The sequence below is a fragment of the Alligator sinensis genome, unplaced genomic scaffold, assembly GCF_000455745.1.
Source record: "Alligator sinensis unplaced genomic scaffold, ASM45574v1 scaffold282_2, whole genome shotgun sequence".
In the NCBI taxonomy this organism is placed as follows: domain Eukaryota; kingdom Metazoa; phylum Chordata; order Crocodylia; family Alligatoridae; genus Alligator; species Alligator sinensis.
Window position 1 is genome coordinate 1,018,776 of NW_005841879.1, and position 14,559 is coordinate 1,033,334.

The 14,559-nt window shown below is 49.8% G+C and overlaps 1 pseudogene; it reads left to right on the plus strand.

Annotated features, from left to right (window-relative positions):
• The first annotated feature begins 330 nt into the window (after window positions 1-330).
• On the plus strand, window positions 331-3,089 carry LOC102385891 (annotated as a pseudogene).
• The last annotated feature ends 11,470 nt before the right edge of the window (window positions 3,090-14,559 follow it).

A 14,559-nucleotide genomic window follows, 5' to 3' on the forward strand; every position in this document is an offset into this window, starting at 1 on the left:
GGAGGTGGAACAGTGATGTGGGTTTGGGAAGACCAGGGGATAAGGACATGGAAAAGGAGGTTTTCCATGCTCTGGATGCTCAAGAAAGAGAAAAGGGCAGACCTCAGAGATATTTTGAAGAGGAGGTAGGATTGGATATAGTTCGACAGTGCATGAAATAAAGATTGTACTTACAAGCAGCAGGAGTGTTTGTTATAAGAGCCCATGAAGTGGAGTGACCCTAATACATGACCAGCGGTGACCAAGATGACAGAGTTTTCTACATGCTGATCCTTAACCACCTTCAGCTTCAAGGAAGAAACATGGCCAATGGATCCAACATGCCCCAACATGCAACACTCCTCATTTTGTCTGGATGAAGATGTGTGCGGACAGTGCAAGCAATACATGGGCCCAATAACACAACTGTTTCTTTTCCTAGCAGAAACTGTTATCAGGTCTAACACCCACCCGGTCCACATCTACCAGATAACCGAGAAAAGCAGTGAGCTCACAACACGCAGCGGCAGGGTCACAAGTAGATTTCTGGTTTTATCTTTCAATACTTTTTCATTTAATTCCATTGATTTAAAAGTATTGAAAAAGCCAAATTCACCCATCTTAAAACAGAAAATAACCATGTCTCTTGCATACTGTGTTACAAGACCTAATTTACAGGAATTGGCATCGATTCGGCTCATGCCTCAGTTTACTCATCTTCAAGAGAGATGCAGAATGATTCTTTAATTAACAGTCACAAAACACGCAAAGACCTTCGATGGAAGGCAAATTATTACAACAACCCTTTGCACATCCATTTCCATAGGTTGGTCCATTGACGTGTCATGGAAAGGAGGTACTCTTTGAGTAATCAAATTACAACGTGAAGAATCAACATTATAAACAGGCATGTGATGTTGCAGGCATAAACTGGGCTCCCAACTCGAGCAACATCTTGACCACCACTATGGACCAAAATGCTTATGTTGGGTCTCTGAGAGAGCGGGGCTAAAAGCCAACTTTGTTCCTACTTGGCATCAACCGTGTTGCCAGCTATGTGCAATGGCGCCCCAGAGAACAAGCTTGCTTTGGGTAACAGATCTAAAATCATTTCCGTATGCTTCTTTGGGAAAGAAAATGACTGGTAAGCCCAAGCGAGAGCAACCACGAGCAAGGCCCGGTCAATATTAGCCCGTTAGGTTAGGAGCCCAATCAAGGGAGTCGTGTATAGCTCTCCAGGCCCTGCTGTATATCTGCAGTGGGACAACACAATTCTGCGATGGGAGATTTCAGACAAAGGCATACAGCGAGAAGTAACGCTAGCTGTTTTTCCGCTCTGAGCAAATACAAAGCTATTAATTCAACATAACCCTAGGGAGCGCAGTGCTGGCTTTGGCACCATGTTCTCTGAGATGCATAACCAAACTCTCGAATGTTCATGCAGCTAAAAGGGCCGTGACACTATGAAAAAGTCACTGCAAACTAGCTGAACTCCAGCTGGAGTAATCACATGCAGCCTGCCTAGTGTTTTTCCTGCAATCTTCTTCCCTTCCTCTGCCCTAAGATGATGAGTATTGTTTCTAGGCCCCAATATGGCTGCACTCATTAAGTGAAGCAATCCCAAAAGATAGCTTGTATATCAGCTAGTAAAAGGCACAATCCCGACGATATTTTCCTGACCTACAGAGCAGGGTTGTGCAGGACTGCAATGCCTCTCATTGTTTCTGGGTAAGAATAAGTATACATGCAGTATAACCAACTGCAGGTTTGAGCCCTGGTTAACACAGTGCCGTAAGCTGGCAGGTAGACAGGACAGACTAGAAAGGCACTGGAAAAGAAAAGACATTGTAGGGAACAAAGGCAGGAAGATGGACCAAATGAACGGGACTTTGCCCTCCATGATCCATGCATGTGGCGTTATCGTTTTTGTTATAAGAACTTGTTGACCTAAAATGCATGAATCTGTTTCAACCCCTGAGCTGCCCCAACAGCGCCTATGCTGCTTGAACATCTGGAAATGTGATTCTCTGGTCTTACAAGATCGCATTGACGCAAGCCAGTTTTAATAGGACACCAGATAGCATGCAGCCACTATTCACATATTTTTTCCTGGAACAAATAAAATACAGCATCAGGGTTTGTTTTCCAGTGGATGGTAAATACTTTTGTGGAAAGGTCCTGACTTCCCTAGCAGCTGGAATGCAAGCAGTCTGGGAAGAGCTCCCTATGGCAATAGCCATAAACAGCTTCATTGCAAAGCAGCATGCACAAACACAGCATTGCACAGAGTCCTTCTACCTCTGTGCTTGACTCTAACCATAAATGGCCAAGCAAGCATGTCAAGAAGTCAGTCAAATCCACTATACTTAGTCGAGACTGGCATCCAAATAACATCTTACTGGCTGCAGAATCAAGCGACTTCCAGCGCAGGTCAGTGCAATGTCCTTTCTGTCAACCCCTTAAACACATACCAGGTTACCAATCCATTGAGATATCTTTGCACATCTGAAAGATACCTCATTCAGGAATCACCTGCCTCCTAGCCTGCAAGAGCCTTGTGCAAGAGCAATGAAGAATGCCTCTTTCCATCCTCACACGACTTACCTGGAGTCCTGGAGTTGTACAAACCTCAACGCAAGGCAGACCTCCTACGAAGCAATCACGTCCTATATAGTTTGAAACACACACTGGTTTCACATAGTTTCCATCCCAAGTCATTTCCCATCATGTGCCTGTTCAGCTTCTGTTTGCTTTGGATCTGTGCTGTGCAGCAATCCTAGTAATGCCCACTTGCTGTTAAAAATAGGGTTTTTTCAGCTTCTGTCAAAGAGATTGAAGACGAGCCGGGCCCAATGGGGTGGGGTTCCAAGATGCCATTTAGCAAGCTCCTGTTTGAAAAGGGAGATCCCAGAGGACGGATCCATGCAGTCTGTGTGTCTCCTACTGGGCAATACCTGCTTAGGGTCAGCCACAGCAGCACCATAACCATTGCCAATGCTGCCAAAAGCAAAGCCTAAGTGCTTCTGTTCTCTCTGTTTTTCCAATACTATTGGGTTTTTTTCTCAGGCCTGTACAGGAAGCCTCCTTTCATTCACTGAAACACTCCTCTGTCTGACTATAAACTTCCCAGCCAGAAAACAAACCGATTTTTTCTACCTTGTGCTGTCTTTTGGTAGCAGACCAAATCCCAGAATTCATACTTAGGTTACACGCAAATTGTCCCCACGAAGCAGTGTTGCTGGAGGAAGGACTGGCATTGGCTAGTGAAAATTTTAGGAGTCAGCCCCTTATTACCACCTGTCATCCAAGATGATGACGGTCTGTCATCTAAGTGGTAATAGCTGGTGTAGGATCCAACATCTGTCATCCAAGATGATGACGGTCTTTCATCTACACGTCGCCACATGGTGACATTGCTACAGCACCATGCTTTAGTACTTCCAAAAGTACTAAAAAAGTTCCTTTTGGAAGCACTACAGTACGGGCAGTGACTGCACCGTGTATGCGCCACATGGTTAGATTTCGCCACTACATCGCTGCAACGGTGCGCTATACCGGGGGAGCGCACCACTACAGCGACGTAGCTGGCAATCACATGTAGACCCAGATGATCGCTACGTCCTCGTGGCAAACCGTACGGCAATGTAGTGCATTGCTATATCACCATAAGGTGACGTGTGGATGCACCCAATGAGTACTAAAGCTTAACCCATCTACTTACGGCTGAAATCGTCCTCTCCGCTCCAGGGTCACAGCTGGTGCCCCTATCTATTTTTCATGCATGAACCCAGACAACTTCCAGCTCACTGGGAAAATCAATGCCAAGAAGAAAACCACCAAGGGACATTGGCCAGCCAGACCACATTTCTACCACGTGAATAAGAAAGCCTCCAAGAAGAACAAGGACTCGGAGCCGGACACTCTGCACCAAAACAGCATCCGGTGGGAGATGCAAGACCTCATCGTCCTGATTCAGAGAACCAAATTTAATAGCCAGTGGAAGAATAATGCACAAAAGCCATAGTGGAGCAGACTGTAAATCCGTCCCTGCTTTTTAATTTTGGAGAAGGGGATGGGGTCAAAATTTTGCTCGCAGCTGTCAACCACACTGGAAGCTGTACTGTGCTTTAAACAAGGGGGGCACTTAGGTAACTTTACTGCGGGGAATTTAGGTCAAATGCAGACCAATGGTACGCAGCTACATCTCCATTCATTTCGAAAGAGTCACCCAGCCCTATTTCTGTAAGTGGTTATTGATATGAAGGGGCAGTAGGTGGCACTCACCAACACACCCCATTCCTGGGTGTTGCGAGTGCAGCTGGTAGGTAGGCAGCAAGTGGTTTCCTTCCTGCAGCTCTGTCTTCCTCTAACTGCTGCTTGCACTGGGTCTCCATCATGTTAACAAGACGGGTCAGTTCTCAGGATCACTTCAGCACAAAGTGAATCGGTTTGCCCCGGGCATCTGGCGCACACAAGCAAAACACCCAAGTCACAGATGACCGCAGTGTAAGACTGAGGCCCTTGAGTTTCTGTTTTCCTTCCGGACTGTCGAACTGCAAACATGGCTTGAAACGTGTTGAGTGCAGCACGTCGTATACCTGACCGCAGAGGGGAGATCAGTCTGCTTGAGGAGTGACTTGCCTGGTTTTCAGACAGGCATCGGAAAGCAAGCCGCTTCTCCACCAAGCGGGCGTAGTGTAAATATGGCAGGGCGCTGGGGTTTTGGTGGCAGTCGTGTCAGTGTAAGGATATGGGCAGGCAAGGTTCTTTGAGTCGATGTGATATCTTTTATTAGACCAGCTGAGCATGAATATGGCAGGATAACATTTTGCCAGTGGTTTTTAGGCCCTCGCTAGAGGAGCTACCTCCTAGGCAGAGAGAGGGATTCAAAGTCCTTGCTGACCCAGCACACGGCATCTCGGAGAGTGATGACAAAGGGGCCAGTGAACCGCTTTGCTGACGGTCCTTTCAGAGAGTCAATGGCTTGGAATTAAATATTTACCACCCTTCTGTGTTTTTGCCTTGCAAAATCAAGCCAGCTGCGAGTCTGCTTTGAAGGAGACTCCGTGACCAAGTTTAGCAACAGAAGGAGCTTTGGTGATCCGGGCCATTCAGGTAAGACCCAGCAAACAGGATGTTTCTAGTCCTCAATTTGTGTTTTCAAAGCCACCAAACAGTTTAGGTAATGCTGGGACACAAACCCGACTGGAAGATAGGGGGTTACCAGCAAGCCTTTATCTGCCGTGGCAGGGGTTGCACGCTGTGGGGCTGTATCCACAGTGCCGTCAGGGTCCCCAGCTGCCCTAGCTACCTCTGGTCCCATGAGAAATGCACCGCGGCATCACAGGCCTCAGCGTGAGCGGTCCAAAGCACGCAGGGCTCTGGGTACACACGTGAAGGCAAGGGCACCGTAGCTTCACCCTTGGTACTCGAGCCAAATGGACTGGCACCGCCTTTCAAGTGTCCACACATGGGATATTCTCTAATGCATCTTCCAGTCTAATCTGACATATCCCTAGAGCTGAGGCTTTCACACCATCCAGCGAGACCGGGCTACAGATGAATGTATCATAGCTAGATATTTTTGTCAATGTGCAGCTAGTTGGGTTTTTTTTAAGTGAGACCATGTCTGTTGGCCAAAAGGAACATAAGGGCACATAAGGGACTCTGATCAGACTCTCAATAACTTGCACACATTCAGACCTTGTGGCCCCAAGTTAGGAAGTACAGCGAGGCTGTCCTCGCAGTAAGTGAGCTCTGCACTTCCAAAGGTGTGGACCTATTGCACATTTATATTGAAGTGATCAAGTATAAAAGGCCATCTTCCAGTTCTGTTCATCTGCATTTCTTAAGGGCTGTACATTGGCCCGGCCAACTCCCATGCAAGTCAAGTGGGAACTCTACAAGCACAGGAACTGCTGTGCTGGAGACTTATTGTGACAAAAGTCTTGAGACCCATGGTTTATCCGGCTCAGTCCCCAGTATCTGCAAGTATCCTACACCAGCTATGTCATGGGCAAATGCAAGAATCTAAAAAATCCTGCTGGGAAATTTCATCCCAACCCAGCACAGGCAATGGGCATCTTATGCCTAGCAGTTTAAGAGATTAGGCCTGGACTGGGTGAGGCTGGAGGCTGCTATGTAGCCTTCAAGGAACTAGTAGGCAGCCATCAATCCTCTGGATCACAGTGCACGCAGAAGAGGTTGTCAGGTGCCTGATGAATCCACTTGTGGCTGACAAGCCCACGAGTGACACAGCGTGTTACCAGTTTCACGGATCCAGGTGTTGTCTGAGTTGGAGTCCAAGTTTACAGCAGGCTGCTTCCTTCTTTCTTGATTTGCCTCCATCCTCTGGATCGAAGCTGTTTCACGTTGAGCTGCAGCCAGAGCCAGGTGTCCCCTCCAGATCGGACAGGATTCTGCGTGCTCCTCCCAGCTTTCTACATCAATGCTGAATAACTTCATATCATTTTTGCACATCATGGTACCACCCTAGAGGGCGACCCTACTTTCTACAGCCGTCTCAAATCTCGCCGTACCAAATATTCTTAGGGATACGGGCTCCTTCCATTCTCCTGACATGGCCGAGCCATTGCAACCTCTTCTTCTTGATGGTGGTTTCCAAGTGTGTCAGTCCTGAGTGCACCTCTCCACCTCTGTTTAGCATTTTATCTTCCCACTTTATTTTCAGGATCTTGCTCAGGCATCTTACATAGAAACTGTGCAGTCTCCTGATGCACCTGCAATATGTAGTCCATGTTTCTGAACCATAAAGCAGGGCTGAGGGCAAGTCTCATAGAGGCGCATCTGCACCTTAGTCGATAGTTTGTTGTTATTCCACACACGTTTCTGTAACAGCCCCAAATTCTTGCCTGCTTTTCCGATTCGGTCAGTTCAGTCTGAAGGTCGAGATTCCCACTGATCACAGAAACCAAGCAGCAAGAGATTTACCCTCCAGAGTGATGGCAGGCGCTGGTTCTTCCCCCACTTGGTACATGATCCCTGACTTCTTGAGATGAATTGTCAGCTGCATGGAGCTAGTAAAGATGTAACGTACTGCTTAACATGTCAAGAGGCTCTACGTACTGTCAGTAGGGCAGGAGGAGATTTTCAGGAGAATTTTCTTTAGCTCTTTTTCCATCACCAAAGTGAAGCATTTGAAGAAGAGGAGTCACTTGGAGCAACACATGCCAAGAAAAGGCACAGATCACTCCTGGCATCAAGCCACATGCTTCGATAACAAGAAACATAGGACCCAATTCTCCACTTCTGTGCGCCAGTCTGACCCGCTTCCTTCCATGGAGTTACTTCTGATTTACAGCCATATAAAGTATGGGGTGACTTATTAGGATGAAGTGAATCCGTATAAAGTATGGGGCGACCTTCCATGGAGTTACTTCTGATTTACAGCCGTATAAAGCGTGGGACTTGCGTATTCCACATAGACAGTTAGACAGTTTTTCTTAAATGAATATTGTCCGAACCTGCAGTGATGCATGAAAGCCACCACACAGCCTAACCATCAGACATAAAGACAAGATGGTGCATGCATTATAAAAAGTCTCTCAATTGTGTTACCCAAAGAAACAATGGAACTGCACCCACCGCTTTCGCCATTCATTGTTAGACATACAGGACCTGATATTCAATATAACTTACAAGCAGAAAACATGCATATACATTCACACCCACCGACCTGAGAGGTATGTGAACAATGGTATGCCTCTATGGCAGCGATTCTCAACCGGGGTGCTGGGGCAGGCTCGGTGCAGACTCAGCCCTAGCTGGCTGCTGCCCTGCTCCTCTGTAAGCAAGTGAGAACTGTAATAAATAGTTTATGAAGTGGGGTGCCGCTCACTTCCCAACTTACGGATGGGTGCCTTGAGTCCGGCGATGGGTGCCTTGAGCCTAAGGTGGCTGAGAATCGCTCTACTATTTGCACGCACAGATTTTGCCCAAGCAGTCAGTAACCCGACAGGTGTTGTTCCAGGGTTAATTGCTAAATCAGACCCCTGCAGTCTACCCACAGATGTACATGCTGAATTTTGTAACCCGTCCCCTGAAGCTGTACTGGAGCGTTCACTCCCTCCTCCCCACCAGGTCTGTAAGAGAAGAGTGCGTCACTTGGCGGTGCGCCGCACGAGCCCAGTGCCGTTCCAGAGCATGGTACTGCACTTCTCCAAGCACGTGTTTCCACTGACGTTTAAGAAATGTTGAGAACAAGTGTTGGTTTTACAAAGCCTCTTTGTCCTTTGTGCAGTGTTTCAGTGCCGATGCAAAAACGAGTGTGTTCCCTTCGAAAAGAAAAGACACGCAGGGCTTTCCGGTGCACTTTTCAGCAGCGTTTGAGCCTACAGCAATTTCCTCAGCTGCTATTTTACAGACCCGCTTGGCACCTGTTGGACTATGCTTTTGTTTGACTCTTGCGTAATCGGCTGTCAGGTCCTTGGTATCCTTGTTTGCCACGTTTAATCATTTATATACTGACCTCTGCTGGTTAAAACCCAACTGGGTTTCATCCCCTCGCTGCTGACCGGTAGTTCCCTGATTTGCTGTAATGAAACCACAGAAGAAAATTGTACTTGGAATAACTTCATTAAAGTCAGTGATGGTACACAATGGAACGGGGGTTGGCAACCCTCGGCACACATGCCAGAGCATGGCCGCGACTCTGGGCAGCTGTTGCTGGCCACGGAGCCCGGGCTGCTGGCAGCAGGGGGCTGGGAGGCTACAAGCAGCCCACGTGGGCAGCAGCTGCCCAGAGCCCGGGAGGCTCCAAACAGCTGCACCAGGTTTGGCGGCAGCTGGACGCGCACCTCCAGGTAGACGGTGGAAAAAGGGCCAGGGTTGCGGTGCCCCAGACCTCCCCACCCCCACAGTCCACCTGCAGGCACATGCACCGCCACCAGCAATGAGGATCGGGCCCCTCACAGCTCCCCCACGGTCCGCCTTAGCATACCAAACCGAGGCGTGGGTCAGGGCTGGGATGTTTTTGGCAATCCAGCCAAAAACACTGCCGACCCCTACAACAGAACTTGATTCCTTTATAATGTTTCCCCCCTCAAGACGTTTTGCTGGTTCAAACAGACTTTAGGCTTGGTTTTTGGAAAGCCCAGTTGGGGCTTTCCTTTTGCAATCAGTGTGGCAAGCCAGCAGGAGGTACTAGTACACTGAGCCACCCACTTCGCTGTGCCCGACCAAGACCTCACTTCGAGTGTCTCCTCTGGGGTGCCCACATCCAGCCGACCCCTTTTCTGGAGCACACCCACAAGCCTGGGGTAATTGCTGCCACCACCCGGGCCTTGGTCTCTGCTAGGGCTCTGTGCCACCTGGAGTACACAGACCCTGCTGACCCTGGGGGTGCTTTGCCCACTGGTAGTATTTCTGGGTGCTCCTTATAACCTGGAGCCACCCAGGAGGTTTTCAGGTCATACTTCACCAAGCTCTACTAGGAGCGTAAAGGCCCGTCCCTCCTCTCAAGCGTTCACAGCTAGGTGTGTTGTAACGGATCGCTTGTACTCATCCGAGAGACGGAGAATGGGGAAGGAGTACAAGATAGAAGAGTATTAGAAAAACACCTTGAGCCAAACAAAATGAGCTTGTTGGCCCTTTGGATACGCGTCTAGTTCACTTAATCCTAAATTACTGGCTAAATTACAGGTGAGTTACTCACATTCATCCAGAGACTGATGGAGCTCTTGGAGGTCTTTTGCTTGTTTCAACATCCCAAACATGTCTCCCTGCTCAAGAGGGAGCGATCCCCTTTTAGCCCTTTTCTCACTTCATTGCTAAGCTCCAACCAAAACCAGTATCCTCAGAACAGGGCTGATGCCGGCCAGTTAGTTTGAAAAACATCAGCAACCCAGGTGAAGTGACCAGTACTTCATGGGTACTTGGGTGGGAAGCTGGAACAAGAGGAGGACCAAATTCCCACTCCCAAAGGAGTCACCTCGGTGACCAGGGGATCCAGCAACCAGAGCACGCAACCAGAGTGGGGACTGGGCAGACTCCCAGTAAGGAGGCCACCAAAAAACCAGGGATTTCTCCACAATCAGCACATCCATTTGTCTTCTAGGTTTTTTGCAGTGTTCTTCACAGAGATGACAGCGCATTGCAGAAAAAAGGCTGAGCTGAATCCTGCTCTGCAACGGTGATCTGAGCCACCTGATATGCTGTCGTGGACTGCTTCGATATATGGTGGTTTTTCTAGAGTCAAGGTCAAGGCAAGGGTGTTACACCATGTCTTCAGAGCAGGGCAAGTTACAGATTCATACCTCCGGTTCCCCATGACAAAACTTATGGTATTAATTGTTTCTCACTGAAGAGGTAAACAGACATTGCCCAATTCCCAGGCTTTTGAGGAGTGGGTCTGCGCTTTGAGAGTGCACAATTACTTGTATATTTACCACGTATAGCTGCTCAAGCATAGGTTGGGGCAGATAAAACAAGCGTTTCAATTGAAAAGAGAAGCGGAGCATTTACCGAGCTGCAAGCTGATCTTTGTAGCTGTTTCATATACCTGTTCCATCCCAGAGCAAGCGAAGTTAATCCATGGTAATTTGGCAGCTGTTTCATTGTAGGGAAAACTTACTGATGGATGGGAGTAGACGCATGAAACAGTTACAGCTGATCATCTGTCACCGGCTCATGTGCAAAGAGAGAATTATGGCATCTGCCCAAGCCAGGAACTTATTGAATGTGTCTGGAAAGTGCAGGTGGTCTCAGGGGGGTGGGAAACAGCCTTCCTAGTGCTGCATGACTCTGGACACATCATGTAACTTCCATATGCTCCAGTTTCTTTATGGGTCGTGGACCCCATGACCTACTCCACTGCACCAGGTCCAGTGTAATTCATACTACTTCTACTTACAGGAGCTGGAGCAGAGATGAGGGCTAATGTCAGATCTGAATACCAGCAGCCACACATTCACAACAGGGCTCGCATGGGACTTCAATAGTGCACGGGTCCTATGCTGGCCCCCCGCACAGGAATGAATGCCGGCCTAGAGTTAATTCCAGCATGACGTCAAGCTCACGTGAGCTGTTTTCTGGCTTCCCTTTGGACAAGACAGTGAGAAACCAATCTCAAGCCGCTCGATGACGGCAGTCCGAAGTCACTAGATGGCAGCAGCCAACCTGAGCAATATTGAGAGACAGGAAACAGGTCAACATTTTTTTAAAGACTTACTGAGTTTTCACATGACTCAGAAACCCCAAACTTAGTGTGTCACCCTCATGGAGAGTCGGGGCCCCCGGACCCCAGTGGCCAGGCTACAGTAATACTGAAATAGGGTTAAAGACGATCTGAGAGGGAAAATGCACATGCTTTTTCTGAGACTTCTTTAGAGGCACAAAAAGTTTGCCTCCAATAAAAGGGGTCCGTTTTCTTCCCTATCAGAAATCCAGCTCTTGCCCATCCTCCTTCCTGGGCGGCTGCAAACAAAGACTCACAAGCAGCACAAGCACCGATGGTGATAGCACGAGAACTATTCATCCCATCCAGGAAGAGCACGCACCAACTGCAGAGACTTCCTCAGCCTGACGAAGGGTTTTTAAACCTGAAAGCTTGCTAAGAAGTTTTTCCCAACTATTTAAATTGGTCTAATAAAAGAAATCAGATTCACCCAAAGAACCTTGTCTGCCTGTGTCCTTAGACTAACATGGCTACAACCTACACCCCAAGCACCAATGGAGATTTTTCAGACAGTTTGAGAGAGAATAAACACACACGCACAGTCTTTAATAACAGCCATTTCATCCAGCTGTCTGAGAAGCCACTATGAGCACAGCTCTTTGAAATCCCCACCCCTTTGGAGAAGGGCTGAATGAGTTTAGTTTCCTGACCTCTAAATGGTGCCTTTGTTTTCTGGACAAGATGTTACCTGCTATTCCTGTAAGAGGGCTACAACAATATACAGAGCTCCGTTCCCGGAGTGGAAGGATTTACAAGCTTCATTTTCAGTCTGTGTGGAGGTGCTTTCTTTGCTGGAAGAAGGCCGCACACGCCGTGTTCAGTTCCCGCTGCTCATCTCCACCTCTGCTTTCAGGCCTGATCCTGCATGGTGTAGAAGCCTTAGTCTCAACACCCAAAAATACAAATTTAGGTGCATTAAAAAACCCCCCACTAGGTAAGAGTGCTAGAAGTGGCCTGAAATAATCTGCTCACTCTCACATGCTGAGCTGCTGACTGTGATGCCAACTTGCCTGCATGCTCAGAGCTAGTCCAACGGCAGCACTGCAGGAAATACATTTGGGAAAGAGGAGCAAACACTTGCACAATGCAAGGGTCGTGCATCTGGAGGCTCTGGTGTGGCCCTTCCTGATTTTGCCAGGTCAGGCCCCCCCGGAGTCACCAGGAGCAGATCCTGAAAAGGCCCTAAGAGCCTGCAGTGGGATTTCAGAGGCACCCAAATTCCAGCTGAGTCCAAACTTGCATTCCTGAACATCCCCATTCAGCTGCCCCTGGTCCTCAGGGCACCTCAATGCCATGGGCACCTGCCTATTGGGTCCCGGGGACCTAATGCTCTGCTTCTCTGTGTGTCCAGAGGCCCCACAGTCTCATCAGTGCTGATCAGGATCCCAAAACCAGGTGTCTCCCCATCACAGTTCCCCAAGGGGCCTCTGAGCACGTCTAATACACCTCCAGGCTCCAGCTCCACTCATGGTCCAGCAGCAGCCACAGGCTTGTTTTAAAACACAGCTGGAGGTAGAGCCCTTCCTGGCTACCCAGGATGTAGCAAGCCCAGAAATTGCTGGCCATGCATGGTGCATACACGGCGCGGCAACCCCTGGCCCCGCCTGGGCTGTGGAAGAATTGTGCAAGAAAATAAAGAGCAGGTCCAAGAGAGACCCAGGGAGAGCACAGAGGGGTCCGATGCCCAGCTAGCCCTGCCACCGTGCCATCGGAGAGGTGAGCTTTTGAACACCTGCCTCAATTCTGACTCCCCGGTGTGCGGTTCATCCCCAAGAAGAGCCACTCCCATCATTCACTTTGATACTGGAGCACAGGGTGAGAAGACGATGTCTTCACTGCCACCTTAAACATTAATCTGTGGGCAAGTATTTGCAAGAAGATGGATCCGTGCGGCTGCAGCAATGTCACATGGCAACATGCCCGTGGGTGGCTTGTCCGTGCATTACACAAGTCTCAGGCTTTTGTTTTACTGGAGCTTTGTTACTCCAGGCAACGAGCTCCCAGGTATAGCAATTGCTCTGAGACCAGCTCAAAACTAGGCATGAAGTTCCTCAGATTCCTTCCTGCTTGGGACACATCGGTATTTCATCAGCAAACATTACTTCATCTTTAAGAACAGGCCCTTGAAGACCAGCTTGAAGCTTTGTGTTTGGTTTTTAAATCAAGACATTACAAGATCCAGCATGGATTAAAGCATTTCCCTCAAAGTCCCATCATTTTCACAGGTGATTCCCCTTCTGTAACATAGTCGCTGCAACATTGCACGGGAAAAGGGTTTGCAGGGGACTGAAAAGCACATTCAGGTTTCTAGGGGGTTAGCGGCCTTTTTAAGCTGTCTGGTTCAAACAAAACCACGTTCCCCAACAGTGCTGTAGCAAGGGGGCGGGCCAGGCGCCGAAGCAAAGGGGAGCCAGCAGGTGCTGCCCAGCCAGGGCAGGGTGTGGGACCATTTTGGGGAGGCGCAGGGACAGGGCAGCTCCCGCTGCTGCCTGCGCCCCACGGATCCGCATGCGGGCTGCTGCTGCGGGCACCAAACTTGATTGTTGCGGCATCCGTTCCCCGAGTCCGTGCTATGCCCGAAACGGATCATTTGGGTCTTTGTGGAGCCCTTGTTTTAAAACCCTGGGGGTATAAGGCCTGAGATGCTGCAAAAAGGAGCCAGAGCTGGCCTCCCCACCGGTTTCCATGCTATCCCATGTGGTTTCCGGTGCAAGAGCAGGCCCACGTGGCGGGTGTGTCCGTGCCGGTGAGCTCAGCGCAGCACTCACACGAGCGTTACTCGTCTCATGGGGCCGAGGCCCTGCCCAGGCTTCGACGCCTGCGTTCACCGAGCTGTCGGTGGTGTCCACAGACTCCCCGGCCAGCAGCTCTCCTCCTCGGCTGCTCCTAGGGCTGGTCCAGACCCCGGGCAGAGAACTGAGCCTTCACCCAGGCGGGAAGGGGAGAGAGGAAGCCGGCTGCAAGGGCAGGCAGCACCCGGGGTCTCAGCTGGACACTCAGGGCCAAGTGGCCTCCCTCCACCGGGCAGCAAGGCCTGGGCAGCTTCCAGTGCCTGGCTGTGCCCCCACTTCCAGCTGTGCTCCCCCTCCAGTTGTACCCCCGCCCCAGCTGTGCCCTTCTAGCTGTGCTCCCCTTCCAGCTGTGCCCTTCTAGGCGTACCCCCCTTTCCAGCTGTGCCCCTTCTAGCTGTGCTGCCCTTCCAGCTGTACCCTTCTAGGTGTACCCCCCTTTTCCAGGTGTGCCCGCCCCGCCCCACATCTGTCCGCCCTCCAGTCTGATGCAACCACAACACCACCACGTGGCCACAACAGCTGTTCCCCGCTCCGGCCAATCGCCGCCGGCCCCGCTGGCTCAGGGGGCGGGGCCCCGCCCCGCGCCCCCCCCCC